The sequence below is a fragment of the Delphinus delphis genome, chromosome 5, assembly GCF_949987515.2.
Source record: "Delphinus delphis chromosome 5, mDelDel1.2, whole genome shotgun sequence".
In the NCBI taxonomy this organism is placed as follows: Eukaryota; Metazoa; Chordata; class Mammalia; order Artiodactyla; family Delphinidae; genus Delphinus; species Delphinus delphis.
Window position 1 is genome coordinate 119465511 of NC_082687.1, and position 7406 is coordinate 119472916.

The 7406-nt window shown below is 40.7% G+C and overlaps 1 long non-coding RNA gene across 1 annotated transcript in view; it reads right to left on the minus strand.

Moving 5' to 3' along the window:
- The window catches only part of LOC132425589 (uncharacterized), a 118382-nt gene extending 114464 nt beyond the window's left edge, over positions 1 to 3918 (minus strand). Inside the window, exon 1 of the long non-coding RNA XR_009519461.1 lies at positions 3784 to 3918. This is a non-coding gene — a long non-coding RNA (uncharacterized lncRNA). The remainder of the gene's footprint in view (positions 1 to 3783) is intronic.
- Between the last annotated feature and the right edge of the window lie 3488 nt (positions 3919 to 7406).

Here is a 7406-nt window from a genome sequence, read left to right on the forward strand (position 1 = left end):
TTCAGTCACAGCCATATGTAAATGTTCTGTTATCTAAAGATGATGTTGTAAAGTTTGCCTCCAACAAAACTTGCATAAGTTTCTAAAGAAAAGGAAAATGTATATATGTATGTACACACATACACCGACAAGAAAGAAGATATATAAATAGCTGCTGCAGACCTCATTTCAGCCTTTGCTGATATTTATAAACCCTTTCTTCTTCATCCCATTCATGTTTTCTCTGTCCTCAGGCAGGGCCTCAGGTGGTCAGGATTCTCTACCCTACATGCAGACCAAAACTTTATTTCTGAAGGCTCTAAATCTCTAGTTGTCCTATCTTTTTTTAGTTTCTGTAGTTTCCTATTAACTTTTGCTCTTGAACAGGAAGTACCAAGAAATCTCCAAAAAATTTCCTGGGTTCCAAACATATTCCTCTGATGTAGTTTGAATGTTCATGTCCCTCCAAAATTCATACGTTGAAAACCTAATGCCCATGGTAATGGTATTGGGAAGTGGGGCCTTTGAAAGGTGATTAGGTCCTGAGGATGGAGCCCTCACAAATGGGATTAGTGCCTTTATAAAAGAGACCCCAGAGAGATCTTTTGTCCTTCTACCATGTGAGACTACATACAACAAGAAGTCTGAAGCCCTGAAGAGGGCTGACCATGTCTGAGATCATCCTTGTCTGATCTCAGACTTTCAGCATCTAGAACTGTGAGAAATAAATTTCTGTTCTTTTTAAACTAAACAGTATATGGTATTTTGTTACCAAAAAGACTAAGACATCCTCATTGCCACGATTGTATAGCAGGAATCCAGTTCCCCACTGGAAATTAGAATCAAGCAGTAGAATAACCTCCTTCTTGACCTGTTAGTTCAATGACATGAGGACTCAAGTGGCAGTCTCAACACTTAGTTCAACAGAACCACTGTGGTGTCCCCCTTGGGAACCAAGACCACCAAACCATCTGTAAACCAGGCCTACCCAAGGTTTGTTCCTTCTCAGTCATAAGTTCATAAGGAATTCTCCATGAAGCCATAGGTATGGAAGAAAGAAAAAGACAATACACCAGCAGTTAGTGCTGAAGGAGCCTGAGGTACCTGCTCATGCAACTCCCTTGTTGTGTTGTTTAGCACAAGCTCAGCTGAATTTCTTATTTGCCATTTTCCATTTGATAATTGGTTGCTATTGCTCATACCTAAATTTAGGGCTCAGTGGCTCAGAGAACACCTGATTTATGACAGAAATCTTAGATCATCTAGTCACTTAACGTCTAATGATTAAACATTCAGTCTCTCCTGAGGCCTAGTAGCAAATCTGGAGCTATTTCTCAAAAGAATAGCTATCTGTAAAAGAGAGCATGGGTTTGCTCAAAAGCTCTAGATTATCTGCCCTATAATTCTCCTATTACTGCTTGTCAAAGCCCTCATAGTGCATCACTAGATTCCACAGGCTTTTCAGTACCATCAGATCATAAACCCTAAGTGAAAAAGAAGCTTTCGTTGCAACCTGGACTTGCTACACAGCCTTCTCTTGCTGTTCTCATTCAAAAGTGGCAGCCTACAGTTACTCAGTAGGAGGTATCAAACACTCAGATATGATACACGTTGCCTCCAAAATCCAAAAAGGCCTACCTAGCATTGTGCCTCTTTTTGTTATTTGGTAGTGCAAGGTGCAGCAACTTGTCTTTCACCCTTGTGGTGGTACCTCAGAAATTTCGCTGAGTTGGTTTGGCGGGTGTCTAAATTTTCATGGGTTTATAACCCATTCTTTGTTTCTCACATGTCTTATTAAGGCATCTAAATAACTTGCTATTTCCTGTTCATCAGAGACAATAAGCATATCATCAACAATGCATCACTTCTACCATCAGTGGGGAAATGTGATGTTGTTTAAAATGTCAAGGTATTCTCTGTGGAAGATATTATGACAGAAAACAAGAAAATTAATGTAGTGCTGAGGAAGGACCACGAAAGTTTATTATAGGTCCTACCATGCAAAACAAACTACCTTTGTGGTTCTTGCAAATTAATATGGAGGGGGAAAAAGCATTTTCCAGGTCAATAGCTGCACACCAGATGCCAGGTTGTGATTTGCTTTACTATCTGCTTCAGTAAAGGTGCCACATCTTGAGCAGCAGCTGCAATTAAACTCAACACCTGATTAAATGTACACCATTCCACGGTCATTCTCCAAGATCCATCCTACTTCTACAGAGTCCAAACAAGCAAATTAAATAGAGATGCAACTCATATCATTATACCTGCATCTTCCAAGTCTTTGATGGTGGCAACAATCCCTGCAATTTCTCCAGAGATGCAGTATTGCTTTTGTTTACCATCCTGGCAGGAAGGGAAAGTTCTAGGGGCATCCACGTGGTCCTTTGTATCTAATGTCTTTACTTCATAAGTCAGGAAAGCTGTGTGATGATCCTTCCAACTGACAAGTATGTCTATTCAAATTAAGCAGTCAGTAACTTAGGAAATAACAGGAGTCTGCAGATCTATTGAGTCCACAGTGATTCAAAGTTAGCCCAAAACCTCCCTATGTATCACTTGACCACCATACACGCTACTTTGACTAGTGGACAACAGTGGCATTTTGGTTCCCCTGGATTTAGCATCAATTCAGAGCCTTGTAGTAATCCTTCAAAAGTCTGGGTATTTCCTTTTTCCCAGTGTTTATTCACTCTAGTAAAATGCTACAGTTCCCTTTGGAGAAAGATTTTCAGTACATGAAAAATTTTCTGACATGATCTTATACTTCAGAAAAATAAGGGTTTTTCGTGAAAGCATTTATGGTAGAGCAAAAAGATGATGAAATATTTGTTTCCGTCCATTCATTCAAAAAATATTAAGTGGGGCTTCCCTGGTGACGCAGTGGTTGAGAATCTGCCTGCTAATGCAGGGGACACGGGTTCGAGCCCTGGTCTGGGAAGATCCCACATGCCGCAGAGCAACTAGGCCCGTGAGCTACAACTACTGAGCCTGCGCGTCTGGAGCTTGTGCTCCGCAACAAGAGAGGCCGCGATAGTGAGAGGCCCGCGCACCGCGATGAAGAGTGGCCCCTGCTCGCCGCAACTAGAGAAAGCCCTCGCACGGAAACGAAGACGCAGCACAGCCAAAAATAAATAAATAAACAAATGTGGGGTTTAAAAAAAAAAAAATTAAGTGTACCAGAACTTGTTAAAGCTGACAGATATAAAGAAGTAACCCTAAGGATCTTACAATTTAGTAAACAGAAAAAGTAAATACTCTTATATTTCATATAACTTCAGACTGTGACAAATTCAACAAAAGGAATAAACAAGGTGATACGATAGAGATATCGGATGGAGATTTGGGGGGTGACACATCAGAAAAAGTGGTTGACAAAGGCTACTCTAAAAATGTGAAACTGAAGTTAAAACCTGAAGAAAACAATGAAACCAGCCATGACAAGCTGGTAGGATAACTTCCCAGGCAGAAAGAACAAGTCTGGAGGAGAGCCTGAGGCGGTATGAGCCAAAGGAAGGGTGGTACGAGACGAGCTTGGAGAGACAAGTTGAGGCCAACACGCAGGTCTTTATAAGTAAGGAATTTGTACAGTAAGTTCTGCTATACTACAACATACACATTTCTGAAAACCACAGAGCTATGCAAAATCCTACAGTGAAAACACAGGGCTCACGGGAAAACAAAGGGCTAAAGGTAAAAGACTCAAAAACTTTGCGACACTTTAAAAAATGATAGAAACCTAACATAGCAGCATATTTTTTAACAATTAAGTACACAGATACTACAAAAACCATGGCACTTTACCTTTAAAAAGACCCGAAGTTTGCTGGTGGAAGCAGGAGTCTGAAGGGTTGCGGCTCCGAGTTCTTCTGCAGTGGCGGAAGGAGGGTTATCTGAAACCCAGGAAGAGCTGTAAGACCTGCTGTGCACAGGTGTGGCTCACAACCCTCAGTGAACCGCGGTGGCTGCTGGGTGTGTGAGGTGCGGGCACGTGTGCCTCATTCACCAGGGGCAGTTCCTGCATTCACCTGGTGTTTTTCACACATAAGCAAATGTGAAACTCGCATTATGCTTAAAATTGTTCCTTACACATAGCAGTCACTTCTTCAAAAAAGCATTACAGTAGAACTGACTGTATTTTATTTTAATGGTAGGGGAAGCCACTGGGAGGTTTTTAAATAGTGAAGTGGCATGATGGGATTGTGTTTTAAAAGCTTACCCTGGCTGATCTGTTGCAAATGGATACAGATGGGGTAGGAATGTTGTTTACTGGGTTGGGTAAGAGAGAGGGGTAGGTTGGAGGGAAGTGGTCTAGTGGGAATGACGAGTAGGCAGGTGGATCTATGCTTTCAATCTCAGTGGGAAGGTCAGAGCGAGAGATACAACCAGCACCTGGCGAGTATTTATGTAATGAGACTACATGAGATAAGCTAGGAGGGTGGAGGCCCGGGGCCTTTCTCCTCACTGCAAGGATGAATTAGAGACCCTATGCATGTCCACTTTTCTTGTTCTGATTGGGTGTCTAAAGGTTTCTATATATGGTCACAGCACCATGACAAAAAAAAAAAAAAGAAAGAAAAGAAAGAAAGAGAGATGGAGGGAGGAAAGGGGAGAGGAGAGGGGAGGGGAGAGGGGGGAAGGGGAAGAGGGAAGAGAAGACGGGAGGGGAGGGGAGGGGAGGGGAGGAGACACCATAAGATCCAGGACTCTGATCTATAATGCACTTACGGAAACCAAGCTGCTGCAAAGGCATAACTACATTACAGTTGGCCCTTGAACAACACAAGTTTAAACTGTGCAGGTCCACTTCCATGCAGATTTTTTTAAGAGTAAATACTACAGTACTTCATGATCTGGTTGGTTGAAGCTGCCCACAAGGCTCCTGTGGAGCCAATTATAAAGTATCTGCAGATTTTCGATTTTGCAGAGGGTTGGCGCCCCACCCGGTGCTGTTCAAGGGTCGACTGTATTTGGCAAGAATCCATGCATCTACTACACCTTCCGTCCTTTATACATAATTCTTTAACCCATTATTCAGTCTGGGATATTTTGTGGGGTTTTTGGTAGAAGGAGAAGTAAGCACTATTGTAGACTAAATAGGTATATATTTTGCATGTGTGCGTGAACACAGGTGAATTCTTTTTGATTGAAACTTCTTCTCATACATTTATCTACTCCTAAAGTGATAACTTTTAAGTGTTTAAAGCTTCTAAAAGAATGAAGAGCCAGTCCCCTCAAGGAATAAGTTGTTAAAATGGACCACTGTCCTCCTCTAGATAAGAGCTTAATAAAATATAAATATAGTAATTTCGTAAATGGCATCAGAAAATCTACTTTGTCACTGATGCTATTGCATTCAAATGGCCACTGTTTTTGACAATTACAACCACCAGCCAGATAGGCCTCCTAACCAGGTCATGTGCTAGTGCAACATCTGCTCTATCTCCAGTCCTCTGCCTATTACTAGTTTCATCTCAACCAAACTTGCTCTTCTTCCATTCCTGACTCTGGTACTTAAAAAATGTTTTAAATCTGTTTATTATATTTAATAACTCTTTATCTTAGAGTAATTCTAGAGTTACCAAAAAACTGCTAAGATAGTGTAGTGTTCTCATATATCCTGCACGCAGTTTCCCCTTTAATTAATATCTTCTATTGGTTTGGTACACGGCACAATTAATGAACCAATATCGATATTTTTTTTTTTTTTTTTTTTTTGCGGTATGCGGGCCTCTCACTGTTGTGGCCTCTCCCGTTGCGGAGCACAGGCTTCGGACGCACAGGCTCAGCGGCCATGGCTTACGGGCCCAGCCGCTCCGCGTCATGTGGGATCTTCCCGGACCGGGGCACGAACCCGTGTCCCCTGCATCGGCAGGCGGACTCTCAACCACTGTGCCACCAGGGAAGCCCCTCGATATATTATTAAACAGTGTCAATTGTTTATTCAGATCTCCTTAGTATTTACCTACTAACTTTCCACCAGGATACTACAGCACCTTTAGTTGCCTTGTCTCCCCAGGGTCCTCTTGACTGTGATAGTTTCTCAAACTTTCTTGACAAATGTGAGGAGTGTTGGTCAGGTATTTTATAGGATACCCATCCACTGCACTCTATCTGATGTTTTTTCTCATGACTGGAGTTACAGATTTTTAGGAGCAAGACCATAGATATAAATGTCATTTTCATCACATAAAGTTCCTAGAAGAAAACAGAAAAAAAGGTCCTTGACATGGGTCTTGGCAATGATCTTTTTGGACACAATACCTAAAGCACAAGCCACAAAATCGAAAATGAACAAGTGGGACTACATCAAACTGAAAGTCTCCTGCATAAGGAAACAATCAACAAGATGAAAAGACAACCTGCAGAATGGGAAAAAATATTTGCAAACCATACATCTGAAAAGGAGTTAATAACCAAAATATAGGGAACTCATACAACTCAACAGCACAAAATAATCATCATCATCATCCAGTTAAAATTGGGCAAAGGACCTGCATAGACATTTTTCCAAAGAAGATATACAAAAGGCCAACAGATACATGGAAATGTGCTCAACATCACTAATCATTAAGGAAATGCAAATCAAAACCACAATAAGATATCATTGCATGCCTGTTAGAATGGCTATCATCAAAAAGACAAGCGATAACGAATGCTGGCAAGGATGTGGAAAAAAGGGAACACTTGTGCAGTGTTGGTAGGAATGTAAATTGGTATAGCCACTATGGAAAACTTCCAGTATGGAAGTTCCTCAAAAAATTAAAAATAGAGCTACTATATGATCCAGCAATTCTACTTCTGGGAATATCTTTAAAGGGAACAATAGCACTAACTCAAAAAGACATCTGCACAACCATGTACATAGCAACATTATTTACAATAGCCAAGACATGGAAACAACCTAAGTTTCCATCAATGGATGGGTGGATATAGAAATTGTGGTATATATGATATTATTCAGCAATAAAAAAGAAGGAAATCCTACCATTTGCAACAGCATGGATGGACTCTGAGTGCATAATGCTAAGTGAAATAAGTCAGACAAGGAAAGACCATGTATGATGTCACTGTATGATGAGATCTGTTTGATCTCACTGTATGATGATCTCACTTATATGTGGAATCTTAAAAAAAATAAGAAAACTCATAGAAGAAAAACAGATTTGTAGTTACCAGAGCAGAGGTGGAGGTGGGGAAGGAAAAATTGGATGAATGTGGCCAATAGGTACAAACTTTTAGTTAAAGGAAAATGACTACTAGGGATGTAATGTACAACATCATGGCCACAGCTAACCCTGCTGTACGGTATATATGAAAGCTGTTAAGAAAGTAAATCCTAAGAGTTCTCATCACAAGGAAAAAAACATTTTTTTCTTTTTCTCTTTTTTTGTATCTATATGAGATAGTGGATGTTAACTAAACTT